The sequence below is a fragment of the Anser anser genome (genome assembly GCF_964211835.1).
Source record: "Anser anser genome assembly, chromosome: 1".
Classification (NCBI taxonomy): Eukaryota; Metazoa; Chordata; class Aves; order Anseriformes; family Anatidae; genus Anser; species Anser anser.
Window position 1 is genome coordinate 172257429 of NC_139720.1, and position 13439 is coordinate 172270867.

The window sequence follows — 13439 nt, forward strand, 5'->3', positions numbered from 1 at the left end:
AACGAAGTCTTCCTCGTTGGAGATCTTCAAAAGACATCTTGACATGTGTTGTGGTTTAACGTGGCTGGTAGCTCAGCACCACACAGCCATTTGTTCACCCTTTTCCCCCAGTGGGATGGGGGAAAAATTGAGAAGAAAAAAAAAATAAAAGCTTTTGAGTTGAGATAAAGATAGTTTATTAGGTCAGAAAAGAAATAATAATAATAATAATAATAATAGCAATAAAAATAATGTGTACAAAACAAGTGATGCACAATGCAACTGCTCACCACCTGCTGACTGATGTCCATTCTGCACCATCCCATCCCCAAGCAGTGGTCCTCCACACCCCAGCCAGCTACCCCATATTAATTGTTCAACATGACACTATATTGTATGGAATATCCCTTTGGTCAGATGGGGTCAACAGTCCTGGTTCTGTCCCATCCCAACTCCTTGTGCAACACCAGCCTTCTCACTGGCAGGGCAGAATGGGAAGCGGAAAAGTCCTTGGCTCTGTGTAAGTACTGTTCTGCAACAATTAAAACATCAGCATTGTTATCAACATTATTCTCATGCTAAATCCTAAACACAGCAACATAGCAGCTATTAGGAGGAAAATTAACTCTCTCTTAGACAAAAACAGGACAATATTGTTCTGGGGCAATATGCTGCAGATGTCCTTGATTAAGCAGTGGGGTTAGGCCAGATAACTTCCATTAGTCCCTTCCAACCTCAGCTGTTCCGTGGTTCTGGGACTCTGGGAAAATTGACTTCAGATAACTTTGTTTTAGTCTTTTCATTGTTTTTCTTGTTTGTTGTTTATTTGTTTTTCCTTCTGCATGCAGTACCAGGAGGTGCTGAAGCATTTCCTGCTGCTAATTTTGGAAACACCACTTGAATACTTTCAGTGTTATTTATTGTTCAATCTTACATGAACAATGACATAAAACTCCACTTTCTCCCCTAGTGTTAATTTTCTTTTTTTTTTTTTCTGTTCTTGTACTACTCTTAGCATAGTATTATTATTTTAAATACATAAAAAAAGTGCTTTTGTAACAAGATGGAATTGTGCTGCCAACCTTGTTATTAGTAGGTATGAACTGTCACAGCTCTGAGTACAAAATAGTTTAGAAAATGCACCACTTCAAGATGTACATGACAACCTTCCTTGACCCAGGAAAGCTTCTACATCGTTTATACAATACATTTGAAATGTCTTGTTGCAAATATATGGGGTCAATTGTCTTCCAGCCATAATTTTTTCTAGTTTCACTGTATTCAAGGAGGCTACAGTGGTTGAAACACTAGCCCAGAGACATCAGTTAGAAGCTTAAAAATATGTCTAGATTATATCTCTACTAATTATACTAATGATGGCTGGTTGATCTATTATGAGGTATGGAATTCTGAGAATTAACACGCAAGGAAATTTCATTGCATTATATTTCTCATTTATTTGTAAAGTATAATTTTATTTTATTGCTTTATGATTGTTCATAATAACTTGCAAATGTTCTGTAGTATATTTTGCAAAAGTAATGAAGTGTCAATAACATAGAAGTACAGTACTACATTTTGCCATTAAATCAGTATTAGAAAAATACTTCATTTTGAAAGTGAATTTTTAAAAATTATGGCTTTGTAAAATATAATATAAACCTTCCTGTTATTAATGAGAGAAACTTGTCTTTTCTCTTGTTGTTGTTGTTTTTTGGTCATCTAAACAACAGGATTACTCCTTTATCATATCTTGGCTACTGCAAAGAGAGTCAAATGGAGCTCATTGGAGGGAAGACCACAGAGGAGTGGTCAGAACACAACATAGCCCATATCCTTATAATTTTTTTTTCCTCTTGTTCTCAGTGTCACAAATGTTTGTAGACTTGGACATAAATTCAGGTAATCAACAGTTTGTGGAATAACAGTCAAAATAAGTCTAGACCTTGATAGGTTGCTTAGCCATTTACTAAATACAGCAAAATGCTGTAGCTACATAATGAAAAAACACTATGAAATGCTAAGTTTCTCATCTCAGGGAAAATTGATTAGTTAGTTAGTTTGTTTTGCTTGCTTGTTTTTGTTGTTGTTGTTGTTCTTTTGTTTCTTTTTTTTTTTTTTTTTTTTTTTAAGGGACAACTGGCATTATTCAGGACACCTGCCTCTGAGTTCATACCACCCAGGTTTAGAAATGTAATTAACTTATGTAAGTTAAGAGTGAAGATGTCCTAGCTTTCTGTTCAAGCTTTGCTTGTATTCCCCATTAAATCTTCCACTTCAACGCTTTGTTCTGAGTTAAGGTAACCTTAGTGAAGTTGATAGATATAATGTCTCTCATTCAGATAAAGTGTGAAAAAACTTCCAGCTTGCCTACATCCTTTATAGAATAGACAGCTGAAATTGTAAGATCTTCTGCCTGTAAAAAGGTACACACAGGTCTTGAGTAAGAGTTATCTGTTGTTTTCCTGTACCTTACTAAAAAGAGAGGCTTACTGTGACTTGGTGATAAAACCAGACATATGGGACTGGCTGGATTAAAGCCCTGAATGTGAGGAAAAAATAGCAAGTTCCAAAGAAAATACAGAGGGAAGCAATATACAAGGATACAAAGCCACAAAGTATTGTTTTCGGGGTCACTTTAACACAGAGCATTTGGAACTAAGTGTCAGAGCTATGTGTAAAAAGCTATAAATTGTGAGAAAGGAAAATGGAAAGAGCAGTAGATATATATATATATTTTTTTCTTTTCTCATAGATTCTAGCTTTTTGTGCCCCTGGGTTCAGGGGAAGAAAATTTTGTATATTTTTTAAAATAATGTTGGGTCATCTGACTCTACAGCAGTGTTTCTTTTTCAGGTAAATACTCAAGAAGATCAATGACATTGCTTCATACTGGTTAGTCACTTAAATTTAAAAACAGCTTAGAGGTAAGCTGGAGACAGGACTGTTGTTTTTCTCCTTTTTCATAATATTCTTAACACTCAAGACTATAGAAATCTGGCTATCGGCTCTTCAGGAGGGACAGGCAGCACAGAAGGGGTGGTGGCGTGGCTCTCTACATTAGAGAATCTTTTGATGTTGTGGAACTCCAGGCTGGGAATGATAAGGTTGAATCCCTGTGGGTTAGGATCCGCGGGAAGGCCGGCAAGGCTAGCATCCTGGTGGGGGTCTGTTATAGACCGCCGAACCAGGATGAGGAGACGGATGAGGAGTTTTATAGGCAACTGACAGAAGTTGCAAAATCGTCGGCGCTTGTCCTCGTGGGGGACTTCAACTTCCCGGACATATCCTGGAAACACAACACGGCACAGAGAAAGCAGTCTAGGAGGTTTCTGGAGAGCGTGGGAGATAGCTTCCTGACGCAGCTGGTCAGTGAACCTACCAGGGGTGATGCCCCGCTAGACCTTCTCTTCACAAACAGAGAAGGACTGGTGGGAGATGTGGTGGTCGGAAGCTGTCTGGGGCAGAGTGACCACGAAATGGTAGAGTTCTCTATTCTTGGCGAGGCCAGGAAGGGGACCAGTAAAACTGCTGTCTTGGACTTCCGGAGGGCTGACTTTGAGCTGCTCAGGACGCTGGTTGGCCGAGTCCCTTGGGAGGCGGTTCTGAAGGGCAGAGGAGTCCAGGAAGGCTGGGCGCTCCTCAAGAAGGAAATCGTGATGGCACAGGAGCGGTCCGTCCCCACGTGCCCAAAGATGAGCCGGCGTGGAAGAAGACCGGCCTGGCTCAACAGAGAGTTGCGGCTGGAGCTTAGCAGAAAAAAGAGGGTTTATAATCTTTGGAAAAAAGGGCGGGCCACTGAGGAGGACTACAAGGATGTAGCGAGGCTGTGCAGGGAGAAAATTAGAAAGGCCAAAGCTCATCTGGAGCTCAATCTGGCTACTGCCGTTAAAGACAACAAAAAATCCTTTTACAAATACATCAACGCGAAACGGAGGACTAGGGAGAATCTCCATCCTTTACTGGATGCGAGGGGAAACCTAGTTACTAAGGATGAGGAAAAGGCTGAGGTGCTTAATGCCGCCTTTGCCTCAGTCTTTAGCGGCAATACCGGTTGTTCTCCGGACACCCAGTGCCCTGAGCTGGTGGAAGGGGATGGGGAGCTGGATGTGGCCTTCGCTATCCATGAGGAAATGGTTGGCGACCTGCTACGGAGCTTGGATGTGCGCAAGTCGATGGGGCCGGATGGGATCCACCCAAGGGTACTGAGAGAACTGGCGGAGGAGCTGGCTGAGCCGCTTTCCATCATTTATCGGCAGTCCTGGCTATCGGGGGAGGTCCCGGTTGACTGGCGGCTAGCCAATGTGACGCCTATCTATAAGAAGGGCCGCAGGGCAGACCCGGGGAACTATAGGCCTGTCAGTTTGACCTCAGTGCCGGGGAAGCTCATGGAGCAGATTATCTTGAGGGTCATCACGCGGCACTTGCAGGGCAAGCAGGCGATCAGGCCCAGTCAGCATGGGTTTATGAAAGGCAGGTCCTGCTTGACGAACCTGATCTCCTTCTATGACCAAGTGACGCGCTTGGTGGATGAGGGAAAGGCTGTGGACGTGGTCTACCTTGACCTCAGTAAGGCTTTTGACACCGTTCCCCACAACATTCTCCTCGAGAAACTGGCTGCTCGGGGCTTGGACTGGCGTACGCTTCGCTGGGTTAGAAACTGGCTGGATGGCCGGGCCCAGAGAGTTGTGGTGAATGGAGTCAAATCTGGTTGGAGGCCGGTCACTAGTGGAGTCCCCCAGGGCTCGGTACTGGGGCCGGTCCTCTTTAATATCTTTATTGATGATCTGGATGAGGGCGTCCAGTGCACCCTCAGTAAGTTTGCAGATGACACCAAGCTAAGTGCGTGTGTCGATCTGCTCGAGGGCAGGAAGGCTCTGCAGGAGGATCTGGATAGGCTGGAGCGATGGGCTGGGGTCAACTGCATGAAGTTCAACAAGGCCAAGTGCCGGGTCCTGCACCTGGGCTGCAACAACCCCAAGCAGAGCTACAGGCTGGGAGATGAGTGGCTGGAAAGCTGCCTGGCCGAGAAGGACCTGGGAGTATTGGTGGATAGTCGGCTGAATATGAGCCAGCAGTGTGCTCAGGTGGCCAAGAAGGCCAACGGCATCCTGGCCTGTATAAGAAGCAGTGTGGCCAGCAGGTCGAGGGAAGTGATTGTGCCCCTGTACTCGGCTCTGGTGAGGCCGCACCTCGAGTACTGTGTTCAGTTTTGGGCCCCTCGCTACAGGAAGGACATGGACGTGCTCGAGCGAGTCCAGAGAAGGGCGACCAAGCTGGTGAGGGGTCTGGAGAACAAGTCTTACGAGGAGCGGCTGAGGGAGCTGGGCTTGTTCAGCCTGGAGAAGAGGAGGCTCAGGGGCGACCTCATCGCTCTCTACAGTTACCTGAAAGGAGGCTGTAGAGAGGTGGGGGTTGGTCTATTCTCCCACGTGCCTGGTGACAGGACGAGGGGGAATGGGCTAAAGTTGCGACAGGGGAGTTTTAGGTTGGATGTTAGGAAGTACTTCTTTACCGAAAGGGTTATTAAGCATTGGAACGGGCTGCCCAGGGAGGTGGTGGAGTCACCATCCCTGGAGGTCTTTAAAAGACGTTTAGATGTAGAGCTTAGGGATATGGTTTAGTGGAGTACTTAGTGTTAGGTCGGAGGTTGGACTCGATGATCTTGAGGTCTCTTCCAACCTAGAGAAATCTGTGAATCTGTGAAATCGAAAAGTGTATCACTCCCTGGCAATAAGTTAGTGCCCCTCTTTGTCACGAAGACACTGAAGAGATGTTTGAAGGCCAGATTGCTTTAATGTAAGATATATAGTTTTATAGCAGATGTGTCAAGTATATTGAATTGTCTTATTGTGGTAGCATCATTATATTAGCATAAAAGAAAGGGGGAAAAAAAGCACTGAAGATTAATTAATGCTTTCTTTCCTGCCTTTTTATACATTAAACCAGAAAGAAACTTTTTTTTTTTTTTTTTTTTTTTTTTTTTTTTTGGTTTATGTGCAGAGAGAGAGAGAGAAAATATATAGGAAGACTATTAAATGCTTCACACACTGAGATATCTTCACTAAGATTCTGACCCAAAGTCAGTTTAAAACACCTAGAATGTTTCACTGATTTTGGTGGGATTTCCATCAAAACTTAGTTCTGAGACAGATGAACATCTGAAAAACAGATGAAGAAATTAAAGTTAGACCTATTACTTTTCCTGTTGTTGTTTTTGATTTTATTTTAAATTTTTACATGGTTGAAAAAAGAGGAGTAAAAAAAAATTCAATCTTGTATTAAATTTCCTTACGGATGAGAGTAAGCTTGGGACTAACTCGGCATATGTAATAAAACGAAGGTGGCAAATATATTTCTAAAATATGTGAAATTAAATCATAGAATTATCTTTATCTTAGTGTGCAATATGAAAGTAATATGAGATACATTATTAATAAAGGCAATGCAAAGCAACTAAGGACATGTTGTAGGCAGTGCCATGTAAATAATGACCACTTGAAATACATTGTTGGCTATGATTTGGAAAAGAACACAGACACAGAACAGAAAGATTTTAATAATTTCCACCAAAAATATATCCACATTTATATCTTTTAAAAAATCACATTGACTTATGTTTTCATCTCCTTTCGGTTATTTTGAAAACTTCAAATTTTTTTCTTTTTTTACTTTTTTTTCTTATAAATATGATATATAAACATCCAGTTACCATGACAATAACCTCATTAGAAACCTTGCTTAAATATTTGATTTTGTGAGTTAACTCTGCTAACTTTCAAGGGCACAGACTGACCTCGCATGCTGACTTGCCACATTCAGACTTGCCTTCTAACCTTCCACAATTTCATTTGTCCTGTTGCCTTTCCAGAAATACCACTGATAAATCACTGCTGCACAGTGTGTTGAAGAAAGCCGTCTTTTCTGCCATGTGTACCTGCTTGTATTCACCCTGATAAACAGTATATTAGACTGCTGTTACTTCTGTCTATTACATTATCTACTACATTTCTCAGGCTGGGGAGGTAAACATCCTTTTATTTATTTATTTACCTATTTGTTTATTTATTTATTTGTTTTTACTTAAGCTTTATGCATATAACTACTTGTCTTTTAAGACAGAGAACTGAAAGCAATGTAGGAATTAATGTAAACATGCATTACAGCAGGTGGAAGTATATGTATCAGGTGATATATGTCAATTATGGAAAACATTTGCTTCAGGGAAAAGAAAGAGCCATATCAAGTGGTCCATGCAGAAAATTTCCTTGATGGTGCTGGGTTGATTCTATATATGTGTATACACATGGTCTTGGTCATTTCTGCTGGAAAGAAGCTTTCAAGTTCTGTGGAGATGTATTATAACAATAAGTAGGCTTTTAAAGGTAACCACAGGCTTTTTGTTTGCTTGTTTGTTTTCTTTTCCCCTTTTTATTTATTTTATTTTGTTTAACCCTCCTGATCCATAGGATGAACTGGAATCTCTAACTCCTTTAGCTGACCTCCGGTGTGATGACCTTAGGCTCTCTTAAACTTCCATTGGAAAATAGTCATTTTCAAGGTGAGATTTCAGCTGATGTATTTCTGAGTACTATGTTAGAATGCTGCAGCAATTCACATCATTCTAATATAGTACTCAGAAATACACATGATGAAGATACTGCCCCCTTATTCTAAGCCTAGAGCAGAGTATGCACACAATAATTCCAGGGATCCAAATAGACTTGCATGTCCCTCACTACTTCTGGAAGCCTCCTTTTTCTTTTCTATGTCCCACATGTTTAGCAAAATATCATTAACATTCATTTGTCAATAAATAAGAAATCAATCTTTCTTTCACATCTTCCATTTTTGATCCTAGTGAAACCTTCTAAAAATGATAATACGACACTAATGGAGTTTTCCTGTTACCAGTTCAGGCTGGCATCTTATGCAGCACTTAAGTACCTGAATGCACATCCATTAGTCACCTTGAATTCATGTTGGATTTGTGTTCTCCATTAACCTACAAAGCATTCTCCTTTTTCCTCTGAACAAATGTTATTAAACAGAGTTTCAGAAAACATGCCTCAAATGCACTGTCCATAGTAACAGAGTCTGTACTCAGGTTCACAGTGGTAATATGAGATGTGAAAACCACAAACCATACATCTTTTATAAAAGTCACCTGCCTAAGAGCTAGGCAATAAGAATTTCTATATATGTGAAAAGATAAGAGCCATTGTGCCAAAAGAACTTGATATTTTTTAACCTAATTTATGTAAGTTATTAACCTAACTTATTATATATATATAACAACCTATGCCACCTATCCACTTTCACTGTAAGTAGAATGGAATGATAATGGACAAAATAAATTTAGTGTATAGAGGAAAGTGAATTGAAACATAAAATCTAACAAATATGAAAAGTATGAAAGAATTAATGTCTTTTTTTTTCCTTTTATAAGAATAAACCATAGTAAAAGGTGTCTTTCCCTCTGTAAGTGATAAATGCCAAACACATTATTTATTTTGTACCTTCTTCCTTCCACTTCAAAGTACCTTCTTCCTTCCCCTTTTACAAAATACTGCAGTAGCTGTTTCCCTCATTTTTTTCCTACTGCAATATCACTCTTCTGTTTTCTCACATCATTCCTTTTACATAGTAAGGATAATTATCATGTATGAATATAAATTATGTATGTATAACAAAAACCCCAAAGATTATGAGTAGAGGAAGACATCAATTCTGTATTTTTTTCTCGATGCTGGATAGGTGGCAAATATGAATTCATCTCAATATGTTAACTATAAAAGACTCTCATAGAAGACATCAGAGTATGACAAGAAGGCACTTCAGTCTCAAAAAAGACACCAAAAGAGCCATACAAGGATTAAATACTTTTTGAATATAAACAAGTTTATTACTGAAGTAACAATTATTGCATATATCAAAACAATTAAATAAAGGTTACAGTACAAATGCATCAAAGAAAAAGTTAACTTATTTTGGTGGAGTACTATGGTGAAAACACATTTTAATGGAGAATGTTTATCAGTTCCTGAGTTTTATTCTATGAAGTTGCTCTATCCCCCATGACAATTGCTGCTGAGTGTCATGAACATTTTGTGTGATATTCAAGCTGGAGAAAAAATATATGTGCAGAAACAGGTGCCTCTGTAAAATAACAAATTGCTTGTTATAAATCTTATAATAATATTTATGTATGTGCACATGCTGTATACATATGTACATGTGCATGTGCATATATTTGCAAATTTTAATACAAAGATCTTGATACTTTGAAAACAAATATGAAGATAGAGTACACCCTTCAAGTATTTACAATCTGCAAAGCAGACCAGAAATCCCTTCATCAGTGTGAGTAACTCACACATAACCAATCTCATTAGTCTTGGTAGAGATATCTGTATATGCAAATGGTACTCCAAGTGAGTCAAGACTTGTCTTCATGGCATTAAACATGTTCCTGTCTTGTCATCTGTGCTACATTTTAGAAGAGATGGAATTCATTTTTTTTCTTAGTCTTTGAAAAGAAAAAATAACATAACATTTAAAAAATAAATGTTATTGTCTCCATTGTCAAAACTTTTTCATTTAAGTCAATATGTTAAATACTTTTAATGTATAATATCATCATAAATAACATTGTTATGCTCATGACCAGCTGTTTTGTTTGTATTTTTGAATTCATAGTCCTTAGACAATATTGAGTTAGAAGAGATCTGTCGGGGAAATAAAAAAAAAAAAAGCTGAACATTTATTAAATTTCACTAATGAGGTGATATCAAAGGGAAACAAAAACAGATAATGTCCATCTTATTAGTATTTCTTCATAATTTAAGTGTCTCTGAATTAGGCTGGTGTTAGGAATGGAATTTGAAAGTCAGACCATTTAAGTTCACTAGTCCTAATTCTGTCTAATTACTGTGTGATTTGAAGTAGCTCACAGGACAGCTGTATTGAGTTCATATTTATAGAGCCAAGATAACGCTTTTCATGTACCATACAGGGTAATCATCACATTTTTACTATTTAGTCTGCATCAAATGCTTTGAGATCCTACATGAAAATAGCTATGTTTATAGAAATTTTGGAAATATTGGAAATTTTTGTGGTTTGGTGTTTATTAATTTTTTATTTATTCCTAATTTTGAGTTCAGGATTATCCCGTTATAGAATATGAAGCAACTATACAGTTATATGTTTCACAAATATTTGGAAGTTTGGATTTGAAAGAGCTTTACATAAGTATCCAACACTTAAAAAGATAAAAGATTTAAATAAGGTTTGAGAATAATACATATGTTATTGCTCATCTGTTTTGATCAGAAGAAAATTTCAGGAAATGAAAGAAAGCTCAGTTTTAAAGATTTCCCATATTTCTTCACAAGCTACAATTTTATTTTGAATAAAAATAAATAGTATAATATGAATAGTATTGTTTATATATTTTAGTATTTAGTATATATTTTAGTATTTTAGAGCAACTGTGATAACCAGTAACTGTCCAAAAACATTAGATTTGCGTTAAAGAAACCCCAATGATATTAGAGTATAATAAACATTTGCAACAGTAATTGAACAATTTGAAAATAAGGGTTACACAAAGAAAAGACCTTTCTCCTAATGCTGACTTTTAGTATTGTCTTTACTCTTCTCAAGATAAAAATGTGTTTCTGGTATTTACATTATAGTTCATAACTTGCATTCAGTTTGTACAAGTATAAGAGGGCTATAGTAACATTTATTAAGATAACTAATGAATATAAGGAAAAGTCATATCATTTCAGTATGATAGTACTTCAAAACAGCTATTTGGAAAACAAAATACACTGTTAATACCTATAACAATATCGTATTCCTTTAAATTGCTTTCAATGCAAAACTGATTTACTTTAAAATTATTTTTAAATAACAAGGTCAGTATAACAACAGTAAACTAAGAAAGAAATGTTTAAAGATTTTATTTAATACAAAAAAAAAGAATATCTGTGAGTATTCCCGTGCATTTTTTCCATTAATAAGTAAATAAATACTTTCTATAAAACATATTTCCTTGGGGAAAAAAAAAAAAATCACTTAAAGAAAGCAAAATAGCTTGGATCTGATCATTCCCATGTATATTTGAGATCTAAAGACTACTTCCCTCCTCTTGGGTAAAATGTTTCTGGAGTTCAGAAATCTGACAACATTCTCCCTGTCTTACTCATTAACACCTATGTTTTCTACCTAGGTAAAAAGTGTCTAATTACAGGTCTTCTAATAAAAATAAATAAACAAAGAAACAAATAAATAAATAGAAAGCACAAACAGTCATTCTATTCTTCTTTTGAAATCATTGGGATATAAAGGAACCTCCAGAAGCTTTGCAGGGTAAAATCTGCATTACCTTCTGGAGGTATTAAGCCCAGTCCATTGACTGCTAATATAATAATACTCCTAAATTTGCATGCCATAAATATGCATACAAAGTTAGATAAGATTAGTCTAGACCTACTTTGCCTTTTATGTCATCACTCCAATCCATTCCATTGTTGTTGCTTTTCTTTTTCTTTTTCTTTTTCTTTCTTTTCTTTTTCTTTCTCTTTCTTTCTTTCTTTCTTTCTTTCTTTCTTTCTTTCTTTTTCTTTCTTTCTTTCTTTCTTTCTTTCTTTCTTTCTTTCTTTCTTTCTTTCTTTCTTTCTTTCTTTCTTTCTTTCTTTCTCTTTCTTTCTTTTTCTTCCTTCCTTCCTTCCTTCCTTCCTTCCTTCCTTCCTTCCTTCCTTCCTTCCTTCCTTCCTTCCTTCCTTCCTTCCTTCCTTCCTTCCTTCCTTCCTTCCTTCCTTCCCTCCCTCCCTCCCTCCCTCCCTCCTTCCTTCCTTCCTTCCTTCCTTCCTTCCTTCCTTCCTTCCTTCTCTTTCTTCGTTTCTTCCTTTCTCTTTCTTTCTTTCTCTTTCTCTCTCTCTCTCTCTCTCTCTCTCTTTTTAATAAAATGATATCAATCATATAGAACATTCAATAAAGATTCCTAGCTCTGTTATATTGGGAGTATCAGGACTCTATGGACTGTTATTGCACAGACTGCAACCAAAACCCAAACGAGTTTGTTTATGCTACAAAAATATTCACAAAAATTATTATTTCCAACTGTCAGTCCTAAAATGCTAACTTTCATATATTATCCTTTTAATCACATTTCAACAAATTCCATCAATTTGCATTTTTATTTCCAAGTGTATTGTTTTTTGACTACTGTACAATGACAATTATTCCCACCACATTGGTAGGGAAATGGTTTGAAACATTTAAAGACCTGAAGCATCTTTAATCATGATGCTAAGCATCAGCACATGTTTTATTAACTCTGCATTTGAGGGGGCTGTATCCATCTGTAGTGGGATAGAACTGGAAAAGAAATATCACATCTAAGATACCTGTTCAGCAATCAACTCTACATGAATATAACCTCAAGAAATTCCACCGAAGTCAATGGTACCCTTGTGTTAGTTAACTGAAACACCTTAAGTATGCTCATAATTAAGTATATTTATACTAAGCTTGTCTACTGGACCAAGACCAGATACTCCACCACTTTAGGGATCAAGGTCATAATGAGTCTATGACAGGAAACCTAAAAACCTTTGTTACCCTATGTTTATCTGCAAGGCAAATGAAATGGAGAGAATGGCAATGCACATCAAAGCCTCAGCAAGTCTTTCTTCTTTGGAATTTGCCAAATAGTTCTTCTTTAAAAGAAGCTTTTAAAAGATCTTCCGTCTCTTTCTTATAGAAACTAAAAGATTCAAAGCAATTTCCTGAGCAGCCTCCAGTTTTTGGATTGGCTGAACAATTTATATATATATCGCAATCAGAAATTTGAACTTTCTTGCTACCCATCATCTGTGATTATGGGCATGTTAAAATGGCAAGAATCTTCATACACAGTTGGCTAGACTTCTACCAGAAAGCTGTAAATTTATTTCTATGTGGCCTTTGAGAAAGCACTTTAATTGATTCTTCTTGCTTGTTGTTGTTTTCAAACATGCATCGCTGAAAGAGTTTTCTGGCTTTAACAATAAAAGTAATTGTTGAGTAGGAAAGGGGGAAATAAAAGATGAAGTCAAATTTTGTGGGGGAAAAATAGTATTGTGTTTGAGGTCATACTTTTAAAGAAATTGAATGTCAAGTATTTTAGTGCATGGTGAGCTCAAAACCAGAAAAGATAAAAAAAAAAAAAAAAAAAAAAACTTTGTCCATAGTGACACATTTGAAAACTCAATTACTATTATATAGCATTTGGGCTGAAAGGCTTACTAAAACACTGGGTTTAAGTGGTTTGCTTTTTTCTGTTAGCTTTTTTTTTTTTTTTTTTTAAGCACAGCAATTGACAAAAGGATGAATTGCTGAATCTTTGCCAAATCTATTAAAATCGTTGGTGGATTTTTAAACTTATGATCTGGACTTGGGCACATAAA

General features: G+C 37.3%; 1 long non-coding RNA gene across 3 annotated transcripts; it reads left to right on the forward strand.

Annotated features, from left to right (window-relative positions):
- The first annotated feature begins 427 nt into the window (after window positions 1-427).
- LOC310904413 lies at window positions 428-9635 on the forward strand. Of its 3 annotated transcripts, none has more exons than XR_014588307.1 (6): window positions 428-1075; window positions 1713-1881; window positions 2836-2906; window positions 6851-7004; window positions 7449-7540; window positions 8737-9635. It is a non-coding gene; the product is annotated as an uncharacterized lncRNA (long non-coding RNA). The 3 variants fall into 3 exon arrangements; XR_014588308.1 differs by lacking the exon at window positions 428-1075 and adding an exon at window positions 1114-1378; XR_014588309.1 differs by lacking the exons at window positions 428-1075; window positions 1713-1881 and adding an exon at window positions 2119-2279.
- The last annotated feature ends 3804 nt before the right edge of the window (window positions 9636-13439 follow it).